At 45.9% G+C, this 18,035-nt stretch overlaps 1 long non-coding RNA gene across 1 annotated transcript; it reads left to right on the top strand.

Annotated features, from left to right (window-relative positions):
• Positions 1–242: 242 nt before the first annotated feature.
• LOC140605658 (uncharacterized) lies at positions 243–16,922 on the top strand. Its single transcript, XR_012008230.1, has 4 exons — positions 243–1,198; positions 2,320–2,434; positions 9,534–13,556; positions 15,458–16,922. It is a non-coding gene; the product is annotated as an uncharacterized lncRNA (long non-coding RNA).
• The last annotated feature ends 1,113 nt before the right edge of the window (positions 16,923–18,035 follow it).

Genomic DNA, 18,035 nt, shown 5'->3' with positions numbered 1-18,035 from the left:
TCTCAAAAAGGGAGTTAGATTCCAGGTCAACAGTAGTTGTGGGGGTGAGATGGAACTGCCATCAACTTAACTTTATGACACAAAGATTTCTTGAACTCAGCTTTCAACTGGCCTCTCCTATAAAGGCACTTAGAACCTATCTCAACAATAGTTAAGCAAGACAGTAAAAATGCATTGAATATCTCTCTGGGAAATAACTCTTGCTAGAATGCAGCTTTCAGCTAGCCTCTTACATAAGGGGGTTAGAACCTATATCAACAGTAAGTGTGAAGGAGCACTAGAAATGGGCTGTCCTTAACTCTGAGAAACAAGCATTTCATGTATGCACAAGCCTGCAGAGCGTCCCCTGGAAGCAGCTAGGGAAGAAAGAGCAGCATTAGACTCACCAGCCGACGACCTTGAGCAAATCACTGAGGCTCCCAGAGCCTCCCTCTTTTCTGACCACTTTGTAGGTGATCCCGAGGATCACCAAGAGAGGCTGTTTTGTAAATTGTAACGTGGGAGACCCCTGTGACCTGAGAGAGGTGCTTGCTTGCGAAAAGGACCAGTTTATCTTAGTGTCCAGCCTCTGTTATCTTTCCATTTCACATTGACCATCGCTCCAGACATCTGGATCATTTAATGCAACAGATCATCCCTGGACCCCTAGTGATGTGCTCGGTGGTGCTTGGTATTGGGATGGGGAACCCAATAGAAGGAAAAGGTAGGGCCCGCCCACAATCCTCTGGCCCTTGAGCCAGGGGCTGGAGAAGATAGAATGCCCAAGAGAAGGCAGCTTTCAGAAGAAAGTTTTCTGTTCACTTTTGTTCTTAACAGTCACATGGAAAAGACACATTCGTGATGAATTTTCACAAAGTGGACGTGCCTTGCAAGCACTACCCGGCCTAAGAAGCAACATGACCAACCTCCCAGGAACTCCTTTGGGCCCCTTCCGAGTCTCAGCCACTCCCATCCTGAGTTCTAGCACCACAGATTGGTTTTGACTGTTTCTGATTTTTAAATAAATGAACTCATCCAGGGCTTCTTCCTTTCTACATTACGTACATGACACTCATGCTGTTGTTAGCTGCTGCAGCTGGCTCATTCTCATTGTCATGTATGGCGTCCCACTAGGACAGGACTGATCTGCTCCGATGATGGGCTTTGGGGTTGTTTCCAGTTTTTGCTGTGTTACAAATGTTCCAGTCCGTGTCTCTTGGTGAGCTTACAGACATTTTTCTTTTGCGTCCAGATCTAGAGCATGGTGACTGGGTTGCAAGCACACCTTTTGTTCAGCTTTCCTAGATTTAAGCACGTTGTTGGGACTTCCAGACCCTAACACCATGGCCAACCAGCTCGTGTCCCCAGAGGAAGGGGTATGAAATTTTGTTAAGAACAGCTATAAGATTAGGCATCCCTTGGCGGGGCCCCTGGACTTTGATCCCTCTCCTAAGTCTGGGGTTTCCAGACTGTCCACCCAGGAGGCATGTGGAACCCCTCCGGAGGGCTGAGATGGGGTGGGGGTGGGGGGTTGCTTTGAGCTGCACTTCCCTGCTTCAGCCAAGGCACTCTGTGTGCTCTGTTTTGCTTAGTGGGGTTCTGAGAAGGACTTCCTGTGGTTTTTTTCTCATTAAGAGTTTTAGCTGTTCGACATTTGAAAATCCACTGCTCTAAGGTCCTTTCCAGCTGGACAATTCTATCTTTAGGAGCAGGAGGTGGGTGTGGGAAGGGTTAAGCATTATTCAGCCAAAGAGCAGGGTTGGGCCTCGGTGACCTTTTAAAGTTCTTATAGCTCGGGGTTTCCATGCGGGAGATCTCGTATCTCATAACATTCTATAAAAGTAGCGTTCAAACAAAACAACTTCTGAAGTTCAAAAGATGTGGAGGGGAGGCTTCACCTTAAGGAATATCTAGATAGCATTTTGACAAGGGTCTTGAGGACTCTCTCCCCTTCTCCCACCCACCCTGCATTTTTTTTTTTTTAATAGACTCCTCCATCGGCTGTTCCTTCTAGTAGTCACTTGGGGATGTCTGGGCTCAGAACAGTTCCCATTTTTGCCAAGGAGTGGGTGACGTGGGCAGCCAGTGTGTCCCTCTCAAGGGTGGTGGCCTCCCCTCCCCCAACACCAGGCCTAGTTTGGGCCTGTAGTTTCGTTTGGTTAGGGAGGCCTGGCTGCTTGTGGGCCCAAAGAGAAACATCTCTGCCTTGGCATGTAGCTCTGAGTCAACAGGCCTTGATAAACAGCCCATTTCCCAGGGCCAGCGAGGAACAAAGCCCCTGGCTGCTGTGGGATCTCTCTGCCCCCCTCTTCCTGAAACAGCTGTTTATTCTTTTGACAGGAGTTGGAGGGCAGCACCTTCCCTTCCTCCAGCCCAGCCTCCTTCTGTAGAGCGGAGCTCAATAGAACTGTGTTGTTTTGCCTTTTACTCTGCGGGGAGAGAAGCAGATGATGAGGTATGTGAAATGTTGGAATGATTTACTTGGGCTTGGTCGGGGTCACTGGGGGAGCTGTGTGGGAGCAGGAGCAGGCTCCGGCATGGACCCACCTGGGGGAGGAAGCAGGCTCTCCCCTTAACCTCTTGCTGGTGCCCCCAGTAGTTCTGGAGGGAGACAAAGTCCTGCTCTCCCTGCTCTAGAAGCAGGAGCTGGTGGGGTGTTGGCTCAGGGACTTCACTGTAAGTTCTGCTTTATTTTGCTCCTGTTCTTGGCAGAACCTCATGGGGGCCATGGCTGGCTGTCAGGGGCTGCGGCTGGGGTTTTCTCTCTAGGATTCCAGGTGACAGCGCAGAGGCAGGAGGGAGCGGGGCTGGCCTCGCGGGTGGACCTAGAGAGCCCTCCCAGGGCAGTGCAGACACTTCATTTACCGTATATCTCTTGGGAAAACGCTGGCATGGTGACTCCTGGGCCAGGCGGCAAGGAAGAGCTGGCTGGATCCAGGCTTCAGATTTCCTGAAGGGGATTCAGGAAGAGGCACCATAAGAGGTACTGCAGAGGACAGGTTGTTCCGTCTGTGATGGCTGGAGCAACAGTTAGTCGTGTGTTTAGTCTGAGACCTGACTGGTTTCCTCTGCCTGTTGTTTACTCTGACCCTCATAATGGAAAACATCCCTGGAAAGAGCCTTCTATGCACTTTTTCCCCACACAGATTGTCCCACGCTTCTTCCAGTAGGGAGCGTTTCCCTGTAACGCCCTTCATTTCAGTGGAGGATTTTGGATAAAGTGCCCATCCTTTGGATAATGGCTCCCCACTTTGGCTTCAGCTTAAACCGAGTCTGTCACCAGGGTGAGTTAGCATACCCTCTCCACAATGGTTGTGGAAGTGAAATGACCCTGCAACCTCCTGAATGCAGAGGAACCTGCCATCCTTGAGTGAAACTTTCAGCTAGCCCCTTCCAGGTGGGAGGTAGGCACTGGCACCATTTTAGGCCGGAGTTCCAATGGAACTCACTGACCTGAACTTTGGGCCCAAGCGTCCTGTGACGGCAGCTTTCCACTGGCCTCTCCAGGAAGGGCTTGAGAAGCAGCTCCTCAGGAAGTTTGGAGGGGCCCTGCAAGGCACTATCCACCTCCCAAGGACCTAGGCCTTCCTGGAATGTCTCTCTGACAAGCTTCTCACATCAGGGAGTTTAAAGCATCTGTCTCAGCAGTGGTGGCAGTGCAAAGGGCAAGCAGTCTACTTATATATGAAGAACAAGATTTCCCTGAGGGAAGATCTCCATTAGGCCTCTGACATAGGTGAGGTAGACCCTACATCCACAGCAGCTGTTGGAGGCGCAATGGAAATGACTTGGCATTAATTGTGAGACTCACTCATTCCTGGCCAGCTAGTGTCTCTATCAAGGGAGTTCAAATCTATATCTATGACAGGTTTGGAGGTGTGGTAAATATGGGCTGGCGGGCCTCTATGACACCACAGATCCTTGAATGCAGGTTTCCACTAGCCTCTTGAGAAAGAAGGTAGAGACCCCTTCTCCAAGGGTTGCTTACGGGCAGTGGAAAGCTGGTCTACTTCACTTTGAAAACCAAGCCTTCCCAGATGTGCTTTCAACAAGCACTCATTCCTGAAGGACATTAGAAGCTAATGCCACACGTTGTTGCGTTGGCACAGTGGAAAGGCCAGGTATTTAATATTTAATACTGTGAAAGAATCTTCTGGCCTGCAGCTGGCAAGTAGCCTACCACCAGAGTGTGTTAGAATCTCTCTCAAAGGCTGGTGTGGAGGTGCAATGACAAGGCGATACAGTGTACTCTGTGACACAGGTGTTCTATGACAGAAATTTCAGCTAGCTTCTGCCTTGTGGGGGGTAGGCCATTGCTCAAAAATCAGCAGGAGGCCCAATGGATGTCACTGTTCAGAACCATGGGCACAAGCTTCCCTCGAGGACAGTTTTCCAGTGGTCAATTAAGGGCTTTAAAACCCAGCTGACAGTATGTTTGGGGGAGACTTAAAATGTGCTACACAGCTTGTTGGTGACAAGCCATCCTAGAATGAAACTTCCCACTAGCTTTCCACATCAGGGAGTTGAAACCCAATGTCCACAGCCGGGTTGGAGGGGCAAGAGAAAGCAGTTTTTAGCTCTGATGACAAACCTTTCCCTAAGGGAAGCTCTGCACAAGGCCTCTCACATAGGCGATTTAGACCTTATGAAGATTTCACAGCAGCTGTGGAGGTGCAATGAAATGAGCTGGACTTAATTCTGAGACACAGGCCTTCCTCACCAGATACCCTCTCCATCCAGGAGTTTAGGTCTATCTCCCCAGTAGGTTTGGAGATGCGATTAAAATGGACTGGAATACCTCTAGAATGCCATAGATCCTTTTTTCTCTTCATATTTTTTTTGAAGTATGATTTGCCAACATGTAGTGCAACACCCAGTGCTCATCCCGTCAAGTGCCCCCCCACAGTGCCCATCACCCAGTCACCCCATCCCCCCTGCTCACCTCCCCTTCCATTACCCCTTGTTCATTTCCCAGAGTAAGGAGTCTCTCATGTTCTGTCACCCTCTCTGATATTTCCCCTAATTTTCTCTCCTTTACCCTTTAATACCTTTCACTATTTTTTATATTCCTTTTTTTTAAATAATAAATTTATTTTTTTATTGGTGTTCAATTTGTCAACATACAGAATAACACCCAGTGCTCATCCCGTCAAGTGCCCCCCTCAGTGCCCGTCACCCATTCACCCCCACCCCCCGCCCTCCTCCCCTTCCACCACCCCTGGTTCGTTTCCCAGAGTTAGGAGTCTCTCATGTTCTGTCTCCCTTTCTGATATTTCCTACCCATTTCTCTCCCTTCCCTTCTATTCCCTTTCACTATTATTTATATTCCCCAAATGAATGAGACCATATAATGTCTGTCCTTCTCCGACTGACTTATTTCACTCAGCATAATACCCTCCAGTTCCATCCACATTGAAGCAAATGGTGGGTATTTGCCTTTTCTAATGGCTGAGGAATATTCCATTGTATACATAGACCACGTCTTCTTTACCCTTTCATCTTTTGATGGGCACCGAGGCTCCTTCCACAGTTTGGCTATTGTGGACATTGCTGCTATAAACATTAGGGTGCAGGTGTTCCAGCATTTCACTGCATCTGTAAATCCCCAGTAGTGCAATTGCTGGGTCATAGGGTAGATCTATTTTTAACTCTTTGAGGAACCTCCACACAGTTTTCCAGAGTGGCTGCACCAGTTCAATTCCCACCAACAGTGCAAGAGGGTTCCCCTTTCTCCACATCCTCTCCAACACTCGTTGTTTCTTGTCTTGTTAATTTGCCCCATTCTCACTGGTGTGAGGTGGGATCTCATTGTGGTTTTGATTTGTATTTCCCTGATGGCAAGTGATGCAGAGCATTTTCTCATGTGCTTGTTGGCCATGTGTATGTCTTCTGTGGTGAAATTTCTGTTCATGTCTTTTGCCCATTTCAGGATTGGATTGTCTCTTTGCTGTTGAGTTTCATAGGTTCTTTATAGATCTTGGAAACTAGCCCTCTATCTGATATGTCATTTGCAACTATCTTCTCCCATTCCGTAGGTTGTCTTTTAGTTGTGTGGACTGTTTCTTTTGCTGTGCAGAAGCTTTTTGTCTTGATTTAAGTCCCAATTGTTCATTTTTGCTTTGTCTCCCTTGCCTTCATAGATGTATCTTGCAAGAAGCTGCTGTGGCCAAGTTCAAAAAGGCTGTTTCCTGTGTTTTCCTCTAGGATTTTGATGGATCCTTGTCTCACATTTAGATCTTTCATCCATTTTGAGTTTATCTTTGAGTGTATGGTGTAAGAGAATGGTCTAGTTTCATTCCTCTGCACTTGGCTGTCCAATTTTCCCAGCACCATTTATTGAAGAGACTGTCCTTTTTCCAGTGGATAGTCTTTCCTGCTTTGTCGACTGTTAGTTGACCATAGAGTTGAGGGCCCATTTCTGGGTTCTCTATTCTGTTCCATTGATCTATGTGTCTGTTTTTGTGCCAGTAGCACACTATATTGATTATCACAGCTTTGTAGTACAACTTGAAGTCTGGCATTATGATGCCCCCGGCTCTGGTTTTCTTTTTCAATATTCCTCTGGCTATTCAGGGTCTTTTCTGATTCCACACAAATCTTAAGATGATTTGTTCCAACTCTCTGAAGAAAGTCCATGGTATTTTGATAGGGATTGCATTGGTTGTGTACATTGCCCTGGGTAGCATTGACATTTTCACAATATTAATTCTTCCAATCCATGAGCATGAAATATTTTCCCATCTCTTTTTGTCCTCCTCAATTTCTTTCAGAAGTGTTCTGTAGTTTTTAGGGTATAGATCCTTTACCTCTTCGGTTAGGTATCTTGTGCTTTTTGGTGCAATTGTAAATGGGATTGACTCCTTAATATCTTTAAATTTGGGACTTTGCTTAAACTTTAAGTTGAATTTGACCATAATCATATTCATTCTTTTTGTATGTATATCTCCATCAGGTCTATAATGTACCAGGTAGTATTATATTATATTCTGTATTGAGTTTGAAAATCTCTTTCAGTTAAATTTGTTATTGTGGCTTTTTTTTCCCTCTTGAAGATGAAAGCAGAGGAATCTGCCATTTGCTACTGTTCAGTTTCTCAAGATTGTTTGGTAATCTAGAATTCTTTTGACTTTCTACATAGCGTCTTCAAAGATTGACAGTAGCAATCTCTCCCCTCCCGCCTTCTTTAAAACTGTCTCCTTCCCTGTGCTGGGTATATAGACAATAAATGTGTGATAACAGACAGTTATAAAATAATTATGTTATATATCAGGATTATGTGTTTTTGAGCAACATAGCTACTCCTATCATGTAATGATAAGTGAAATTTATGCTAGAAATAGACTGCTTAGTGGCAGATTTGAAACCATTTCTCTTTTTAAAAAATCTGGCAAATTCTATCAAAGGATAGAATTTTTAGTTAAAATAAAGTACCAAAAATAGGTTCATAGAGCAAAAAAAAAAAAAAAAAAAAAAGTCTCATTGTTAGTCTGTAGTAATGCCACTCATTTCTGGGCATTGATTTTGTATCCTGCCACACTCCCGAATTGGTGTATGAGTTCTCGCAATCTTGGGGTGGAGTCTTTCGGGTTTTCTATGCCCAGCATCATGTTATCGGCAAAGAGGGAGAGTTTGACTTCTTCTTTGCCAATTTGAATGCCTTTTATTTCTTTTTGTTGCCTGATTGCTGAGGCTAGGACTTCCAGTACTATGTTGAATAGCAGTGGTGAGAGTGGACATCCCTGTCTTGTTCCTGATCTTAGGGGAAAGGCTCCCAGTGTTTCCTCATTGAGAATAATATTTGCTGTGGGCCTTTCTTCGATGGCTTTTAAGATGCTGAGGAGTGTTCCCTCTATCCCTACACTCTGAAGAGTTTTGATCGGGAATGGATGCTGTATTTTGTCAAGTGCTTTCTCTGCATCTATTGATAGGATCATATGGTAAAGGAAAATTTTATGTATTTATTCGTGAGAGGCATAAACCTAGGCACAGGGAGAAACAGGCTACTTGCAAGGGAGCCCAGTGTGGGACCTGATCCATGGACCTGATGATGACGCTCTGAGCTGAAGGCAGACGTCCAACCATTGAGCCACTCAGGAGTTCCTAGTCCAACCCTCTTACTCACCTTTGTCATCCACAGTCCTGCGTGTTCATCATTCCCACACACAACCTCATGCTCTACTTCTATCTCTAGACACATCCTATGATACCCGTCTAGGGAATAGGTAAGATGGGACCAATTTTTATTTGATCACTCTTGTGTTGAGGACTCTCTTTGTATGCTGTAGTGGTGATGGTGAGAGAAAGGGTCTCTCTCTGCAAACGGTGCCAGGTCATGGAAGATGGTGCAGGAAGGACAGGTTTCAATTTACGGACATTTCTATATCCAATCAGGAACAGCTCCCAGTGTCCGGTGTCCTGAGTCTTTGGGGGTGAGGGCTGCAGGACACCTTGGATGACATTTCCAAGTTCACCCTTGCCTAGGGTAGTGGCTGGAACCAGAACCGGAACTGGAACTGGTACTGGTGCAGCCTGGGTGGTTTGGAAGGCAGTAGCGGCATCTGAGGCTGCGGGGTGGAGGGGTGGCGGCAGTGGCGGTGGGTGGGTGGTGTACCCCCTAGCAGTACAGATGTCCCTGTCCCAGGGAGGAGGAGGAAAACATCCCCAAGGCCCTTCTTTGGCTGTTGGAGTGCGTGCGTGTGTACAGGAAATGATGTTGACCCAGGTGGATCCAGATAAGACTGCATCCCATCTGCCCTGAGATCCCATATTCGTCACATCTGGACTCACTGGAGTGCTGTTTTTCTGGCCCTGCCTGCCTTCCTATCTCTGCATCCAACTTGCAACTCTAAGTAGTGAGGTTGGGAACTTTAGCTCTCTGGTTCTTGCTGTATCTCAAACATAGAAATGTGTTTGCCATACAATGGCACTTTCAAATAAAGCATCTGTGAAATGAATACTGAGGAAGGAAATTCTCAGCCTTGAACATTTCTGGGCCCTGCTCCCTTGGCTTTCACACCGACCCAGGTCCAAATGGCTCAGAAAAACCTCAGCATGCGGGCTCTATTTCTGTCCCTCTGAACACATGTTGCCTGTATGCTTCCTTTAAAAATAAGGAAACAGGGATGCCTGGGTGGCTCAGTGTTGAGCATCTGCCTTGGGCTCAGGTAGTGATCCCAGTGTCCTGGGGCCTACTCCTCCATGGGGCTCCCCGTGGGGATCCTGCTTCTCCCTCTGCCTCTGTCACTGCCTGTCTCTGTGTGTTTCTCATGAATAAAGAAAATCTTAAAAAAAAAAAAAAGAAAATCTTTTAAAAATGAATGAATGATTGATTAATTAAAATGAATGAATGAATGAATAAATATATAAATAAGCAAGCAAGGAAGGAAGCAAACAAATAAACAAATAAAATTGATCAAGGAGTGCCTGGCTGCTGGCTGGCTCTGTTGGGGGACTGTGGGACTCTTGATCTCCAGGTTGTGAGGTCGAGCCCTACCTTGGGTGTAGAGATTGCATAAATATAAAATCTTAAAAAAAATTTTTTTTTCAATCAACAGGTCATTAAAAAGGAACCTGGCAAACCTGAGGATGAGAAAACAAAAGAAAACCTTCCTGGTGCCCATAAGGTTCAAGTCCTATGCCTTGCACATACCAAAAACAGAAAATAAACTGTCCACTTTCTACAATGTCCTTCATCATGAGGACACCCCAGCTCTTTATGGAGAATGCACATGCACACACACACGCACATCCACACGCATGCAGAAAACCAGACTGAACCGACCCAGACCCTATAAAACCCTGCACTGAAGGTTGAGAGCATGACCCCCTGCCACCCATAGGAAACTCTAGCAGCCTACTTGTATGATGCTTAGGGGGCCTATACTTGCAAGTGCTCGCTTACCTGGGACACATGGAAGGATAACCTGATGGCCCGAATGGGGTTCTTTGGACATGCCTGAATGCTGTCTATGATTAGAGAAAGCCGACAATGAGACCATCCAAGGGACCAGAACCTAAGAAGCCCTCTGGTTCCATCAGGAAAGCGCCAACTTTTGGGGAGGAACCAATTCTCAGCTCCGTTGAGGAGATACTCTGGTATTTGGTTGGTTTGTTGCTACAGCTTTTGGTATCTTTGCATGAAACCAGCCCTGTTCTGATTGGAAATGGAAAACAACGGATGGATGGGATCCATATGGGGTCACGCTACCTGGCAACTGGAGTTGTTTTCATTAAAGGGGGAGATTGGAACATTGGGTCTTTCATGACCTCTCCACAAGTAGGAGTGAGACAAAGGCTAGAGTTCATTGGCATCTTGTTTGTGTCCATGTATCCATATGTGTTCTATGTGGAAGAAGTTTCCTCTGCCTCCAGATGCCATTGCAAACAACAGTTTGTAAAGGAACTGTAGCTCATAAGTTGAAAGGCAGGCATGGGTAAAAATTGGGCACCATACAGCTCAGAAAGATAAAGATGAGCCCCAGTGTTTTACAAGTTCCCATGATCTGGGATGAAATTCCTTACATTTGGGATGCCTGGGTGGCTCAACAGTTAAGCTTTTGCCTTTAGTTCAGGTGTGATCCTGGGATCCAGGATCGAGCCCCACATTGGGCTCCTTGTGTGAAGCCTGCTTCTCCCTCTGCCTGTGTCTCTTCCTCTCTCTCTCTCTTTCTGTGTCTCTCATGAATAAATAAATCTTTTAAAAAATACCAAAAACTAAATCTGCCTCAGGCCTTGCTGGCAGCTCCCCAGCCTCTCCTCCTCCCCTCTTCCTCCCCCTCCCCCTGTTTCTGCACCACTCCTGTGGCTGGAGTGGTCAGGTCAACTCTGCCACCCCAGGTGCCTCCAGCGCCATTGCCCCCTCCACCTTCCCACCCCCATCAAGGAGCAAAAATCACTCCAAGCTGTTGGGCCACCTCCTTCTGAGGTTCACATTGGAGTACCTCCCAAATCAGCAAGCAGGAAGAGGCTGGGGCTCTCCTGGACTTAAACTGCCCACGGGAAGCCTGACAGTGGGAGTGGGGAACAAATCAATTGACTTTTTAGTGGACAAAGGGGCAACATATGGCTTTCAAGCCAATTCAAAGTTGTTGGTTTATTTTAAAAAGACGTATCTTTGGATATATCAACATCACACATTATACAGATAATCAGCTTTGTCTCCCCTCCCCCTCCCCCAGTCCCCTCGAGTTGTAAAATTGCTTGATTTTTCACTTCTGTCTGCCTTACAAGCCCTTGGGGTGAGCAGTGGGATGTGGGCACTCCTGTTAGTTTGTGAGCCTAGAATGGTGGTGATCGAAATAGACTCCTCTGTCACCTTTATACAAAGAAATCATGTTTGCTGTATTGTTATACAACAGGCACAAAAAAGAAAATGAGAACGACTTATGCTCTTGTTCCACCTGGACTGACCCTGACGCTGGAGGGTCCAGGCCGAGGGAGGGCCCTACTCAACTTTGCTGTTACCTTATTGGATTAGTTAAATTGTACCTGTTGTGATTTGTCCACAGAAACTACTTAAAATGGCCGATTTTGTCTGTCTCATATACTTTTCATTGTTAAGACCAAATAGGTAAAATAAAAGAAAAAATGTTAATAGGTAAACATTTACAATAGCTTCCAAAGTCTTTGGTGACCTGAAATTTGAAGTTGTGCTAGGTTAATTGATAAATTGGGTTGAATTCATCAGATTCCCCTATCTTTTCAACATAAGATAAAATACTAAAGCATGAGTCACCCAAGGTGGTTTTTTGTTTTGTTTCATTGTGTTTTCCTTCCTCTCTCCTTTTTCTTCCCTCCCCACTTTTTTCTTTTTGTCTTTTGTCTTATTCAGGAAAACTGCAGATACTTGGGTGTGTTAATAAACATGTTTCATGCTTTCTTAAAAATTGTATTATAAACACATACACACACACGCAGTGTTTCTAAAAACTATGACATATATTCATACATTTATTTGTCAATCTAAAGAATTCTGGTACAATAGACAGTGCGCCATTGGATCCTAATGACTTTTTACCAGAAACTGAGGTTTCTAGAGGTTAAAAGTCTGCCACATGGGGGACGCCTGGGTTGCTCAACGGTTGTGCATCTGCCTTAGGCTCAGGGCCCAAACACGGGGTCTGGGATCAAGTCCCACATCTGGCTTCTTGCGGAGAGTCTGCTTCTGCCTATGTCTCTGCCTCTCTCTCTGTGTCTCTCATGAATAAACAAAATCATTCTTTAAAAGAATGTCTGTCTCTTCCTCCCTTCCTCTCCCCCTTCCCCTCTTCATACAAGTGCTATCTCTCTAAAAAAGTAAATACAATTAAAAAAAAAAAGTCTGCCACATGGAATCGAGGCTGTTGGAAAACGATAAGGAAAACAACTCCATATGTGAGAAGGTAGGAGATGTGTAGAAGAGGTACAAGGCATGAGAATACATATTTTGTTGAGGGAAAATAAAATACTTTTATCCTGAAGTGAGCGTCGCTATTTTTTTTAAATTTTTATTTTTAAAAAGATTGTATTTATTTATTCATGAGAGACACAAAGAGAAGGCAGAGATATAGGCAGAGGGAAAAGCAGGCTCCCTGCAGGGAGCTTGATGTGGGACTGGATCCCAGAACTCTGGGATCACACCCTGAGCCAAAGACCCTGAGCCCATCCGCTGAGCCACCGAGGCATCCCTATTTTTTTTTTTTTTTTCGTTTTTAAAGATCTTATTTACTTATTCATGAGAGACACAGAGAGAAGCTAAGAGAGAGAGGCAGACATAGGAGAAGCAGGTTCCATGCAAAGAGCCCCATATGGGACTCGATCCCAGGAATCCAGGATCACACCATGAGCTGAAGGCAGACACTCCACCACTGAGCCACCCAGGTGTCCCTGAAGGAGACTTTTTGAAAAGGAATTGTATGCATGGTCAGGACTGACTGAGATTGGAAGAAGTGAGTTTTATAGGTACACTTGTACAACATTGAGATTTGGCTCTTCTCTCTGTTAAAACGACAAGGTTTTCTTGCATTGTTAGTCTACTCTTGATAAGAGATCGTGAACAAAGAAGAAAATACTTTTTTTTCTTTACGTGCCTGGAACAACAAGGTTTGTTTTTTTTTTAATTTAAAAAAAAGTATATTTGTCTGAAAAGGAAACGACCATGGTTTAAAATATATTTGAAGCCATTTTGTGTTCAACTTTGGAAACCTTAAACTGACATATGAAATAGGAACTGAGTGGAGGCTGCATGACTGCGTCTGTCGAGACAAATGTGCAGAGCACGCCCAGGCCAGGCCCCAGGACACCCACACCCTGATGTTGCTGACTGCAGCCCCGTGCGCTTTCTGCCCTCCGCCTGCCGGAGCAGTGGCCGTAGTTTGGCGCATGAAGCGAAATGACCAACTTCCTAACTCTCTTTGTGACGCCGTTGTGACCCTTAGCAGGGGTCTGCTGCCTCAGGAGCGCAGGACTCACGTCCCAGGTGATGAGAAGAAAGCACGGCCGCCAGCTCCGAAGCTGCAGGCAACACGGAGCCGCTGGGGGGGCCGCTGACCGCAGCGTGCGGGACACCGGGGGCCGCGTGCGTGGCGGACTCAGTGCGGGTGCGTCCGGTGTCTGTCGCAGAAACAGCCTAGGGTTAGGGTTAGGGTTAGGGTTAGGGTTAGGGTTAGGGTTAGGCCCTGCATCCTGGGGCTGGGGGGCGACCGCAGACAGAACTCCCTGCGCAGCGGCCCCCACCGTCCCGCGGCCCCGGTGCTGCAAGGTGCTCAGAGCAGGTGGCAGGTGCGGGCCTGGGTGTGGAGGATGAGGCTCCGGGCTGGAACACGGTGAGTCCCCCCGCCGGCACGTCCACCGCCTTCCTGCTCCTGGGAGTTATTAGGGACTCATGGATTTTGACAGACCACACGTGTCTGAGTCAACTAGTCATTTTTTCTTGCTGACGCCCTGGCCGTCCCCACGTTGCTCAGTGGGATCCCTGTGAAGCTCACTTCATCATCCTTCGTCCTAATTTGGGATTTGTCATGACAGACATTCTTTGGGAACAAATCTGAAGACTTTGCATTTATTTCAGTCGGACCTGACCTGTTGCCTGAGGCCGGTGAGGCAGTGTCATAGGCCTGGGGCGGGCGCAGGCCCAGCCCCCACATCTGCCAGCCCGCGGCACCTGCAAACGTGGCAAACGGCTTGCCGGCAGCCCCACGCGTGGAGAAGACACACGTCCACGCGCCCAGACCCGTCCGTGGCACCATTTGCCCTCAGCCTCGCGGAGCATGAGATGTCCCCGTGGGCTGGAGGGTCACCTCCTGGCCCTCAGGAGGAGCTGCCCGGAGGGGGTCTGGGCGGACTCAAAGCCTGTGGTCACGCCAGAGTCACCCTCGTGTCCCCTGAGAGCTATGGGTTAGGTGTGTGGCCCACTGTGGGACTGGCCCGCAGTGGGGCTGCTTGTGTGCAACAAGGTTTTTATATTCCTTTTTATCCAGTCTTTACCTAAGTAAGAGAGTGAAAACTTCTCAATATTAAAGAGGCTACATTTCAATCAGACAACAAAAAGAAATAAAAGGCATTCAAATTAGCAAAGAAGTCAAACTCTCCCTCTTTACAGATAACATGATACTGTACATAAAAAACACAAAAGACTCCACCCTGGGGAGCCTGGGTGGCTCAGTGGTTTAGTGCCGCCTTCAATCCAGGGCCTGATCCTGGAGACCCTGGATCGAGTCCCACGTCAGGCTCCCTGAATGGAGCCTGCTTCTCCCTCTGGCTGTGTCTCTGCCTCTCTCTCTGTCTCTCATGAATAAATAAATAAAATCTAAAAAAACAAAACAAAACAAAATGATTCCACCCCAAGATTGCTAGAACTCATACAGCAATTCAGCAGTATGAGTATCCTGTATTCGGCAGGATACAAAATCAATGCCCAGAAATCAGTGGCATTTCTATACACTAACAATGAGACTGAAGAAATAGATTTTAAGGGTTCAATCCCATTTACAATTGCACCCAAAGGCACAAGATACCTAAGAATAAACCTAACCAAGAAGTAAAGGATCTATACCCTATAAACTACAGAACACTTCTGAAAGGAATTGAGGAAGACACAAAGAGATGGAAAAATATTCATGCTCATGGATTGAAAGAATGTTGTGAAAATGTCTATGCTACCCAGGGCAATGTACACATTTAATGCAATCCCTATCAAAGTAACATGGGCTTTCTTCAGAGAGTTGGAACAAATCATCTTAAGATTTGTGTGGAACCAGAAAAGACCCTGAATAGCCAGGGGAATTTTTAAAAATTTTTTAAATTGGAGTTCAATTTGCCAACATATAGCATAATACCCAGTGCTCATCCTGCCAAGTGCCCCCCTCAGTGCCCATCACCCAGTTATCCCAACCCCAGCCCACTTCCCCTTCCACTACCCCTTGTTCATTTCCCAGAGTTAGGTGTCTCTCATGTTTTATCACCCTCACTGATATTTTCACTCATTTTCTCTCCTTTCTAGCCAGGGGAATATTGAAAAAGAAAACCAGAGCTGGGGCATCACAATGCCAGACCTCAAGTTGTACTACAAAGCTGTGATCATCAATATAGTGTGCTACTGGCACAAAAACAGACACATAGATCAATGGAACAGAATAGAGAACCCAGAAATGGGCCCTCAACTCTATGGTCAACTAACAGTCGACAAAGCAGGAAAGACTATCCACTGGAAAAAGGACAGTCTCTTCAATAAATGGTGCTGGGAAAATTGGACAGCCATGTGCAGAAGAATGAAACTAGGCCATTCTCTTACACCATACACTCAAAGATAAACTCAAAATGGATGAAAGATCTAAATGTGAGACAAGGATCCATCAAAATCCTAGAGGAAAACACAGGAAACAGCCTTTTTGAACTTGGCCACAGCAGCTTCTTGCAAGATACATCTATGAAGGCAAGGGAGACAAAGCAAAAATGAACAATTGGGACTTAAATCAAGACAAAAAGCTTCTGCACAGCAAAAGAAACAGTCCACACAACTAAAAGACAACCTACGGAATGGGAGAAGATAGTTGCAAATGACATATCAGATAGAGGGCTAGTATCCAAGATCTATAAAGAACTTATGAAACTCAACAGCAAAGAGACAATCCAATCCTGAAATGGGCAAAAGACATGAACAGAAATTTCACCACAGAAGACATACACATGGCCAACAAGCACATGAGAAAATGCTCCGGGTCACTGGCCATCAGGGAAATACAAATCAAAACCACAATGAGATCCCACCTCACACCAGTGAGAATGGGGCAAATTAACAAGACAAGAAACAACGAGTGTTGGAGAGGATGTGGAGAAAGGGGAACCCTCTTGCACTGTTGGTGGGAATTGAACTGGTGCAGCCACTCTGGAAAGCTGTGTGGAGGTTCCTCAAAGAGTTAAAAATAGATCTACCCTATGACCCAGCAGTCGCACTACTGGGGATTTACCCCAAAGATACAGATGCAGTGAAAAGCAGAGACACCTGCACCCCGATGTTTCTAGCAGCAATGTCCCCAATAGCCAAACTGTGGAAGGAACCTCGGTGCCCATCGAAAGATGATGGATAAAGAAGACGTGGTCTATGTATACAATGGAATATTACTCAGCCATTAGAAATGACAAATACCCACCATTTACTTCGACGTGGATGGAACTGGAGGGTATTATGCTGAGTGAAGTAAGTCAATCAGAGAAGGACAAACATTATATGTTCTCATTCATTTGGGGAATATAAATAATAGTGAAAGGGAATATAAGGGAAAGGTGAAGAAATGTGTGGGAAATATCAGAAAGGGAGACAGAACATAAAGACTCCTAACTCTGGGAAACGAACTAGGGGTGGTGGAAGGGGACATGGGCGAGGGGATGGGGTGACTGGGTGATGGGCATTGAGGGTGAGGCACTTGATGGGATGAGCACTGGGTGTTATGCTATATGTTGGGAAATCGAACTCCAATAAAAAAATAAAAATAAATAAAGGAGCTAAATTTTGGTGATAACTCTATAACCTCCTGTAGAATCTCCTAGGGCCACCTTGGTGAAACAGATGCTGAAGTTTTCAATTTTGTAATGATCTGTGATCCTTTGTAGGCATGTGCCTTGAAACCTTCTGAGATGTTGGTTGGTTGGTTGGTTGGTTGGTTGGTTGGTTGGTTGGTTGGTTTGGCTGGCTGGCTGGCCAGCTGGCTGGCTGTTTGCTTGTTCCTTCATTCATTCATTGATTGTCAACAGATTCCCAGAAAGTAAAACCCTAAATAGCATCTCTTGACTAATTAATGTAGTTTACCTGCTATGTTAAATCACATGAGAAGCATTGTCAAACAAATAATGATAAGCCCTCTTAGATTATATTAATTGTGTGAATGCTGTCACTGTTCCAAAACTTAAATGTAATTCCTAAAGTTGTAACATGTCCTGGTACAGTGTCATCACTTGACATTTGAATTGTTAAATGCTGGGTGTTACAAAAAATAATCAAATTTTAAAGTATTTTCTATTCCCAACGTAGGGCTCGAACTCAACCTTGAGGACAAGAGTTGAGCTCTCTACTGACTAAGCAGGGCAGATGCCCCTGGAATCTCATCCTTAAGACACATGCATAGACTCAGATAGAATCAGACAGCTCAAAGAAACTCAGATAGACTTTCTGGAGCCAATAAAGCCCCTTGGAAAATGTTGGCCTGATACCTTCCTTACAGCTCCCCACAGCTTTACCAGGTGAGTCAAGAATGCCACCTCCTGGCAGATGAAAGCAAGAGTCAGATGCTTAACCAGACGGAGCCTCCCAGGTGCCCCTAAAAGGTACTTTGAAATGCTGAAGTTCTTCCTTCTTGCCTTGCCTTTATAGGGATGACATCAGTGACCATGTCTGTCTACCTGGAGAGGAAGAAAATATTCCTGCTGAACCCTGGTTTTCCACACTGTGGACAACAGGACCCCCTCCAACCTGACCCAGGAACTCCCTTACTCTGAGCCAAGGACAGGGGGTCTTGTTTTGTTTTTAGGTTGTGGTTAAATATAGACATCACCTACAATGGAGCATTTTAGCCTTTTCTAAG

This window comes from Canis lupus, chromosome 16 (assembly GCF_048164855.1).
Source record: "Canis lupus baileyi chromosome 16, mCanLup2.hap1, whole genome shotgun sequence".
Lineage (NCBI taxonomy): Eukaryota > Metazoa > Chordata > Mammalia > Carnivora > Canidae > Canis > Canis lupus.
This window is presented reverse-complemented; position numbering and strand designations above follow the sequence as displayed.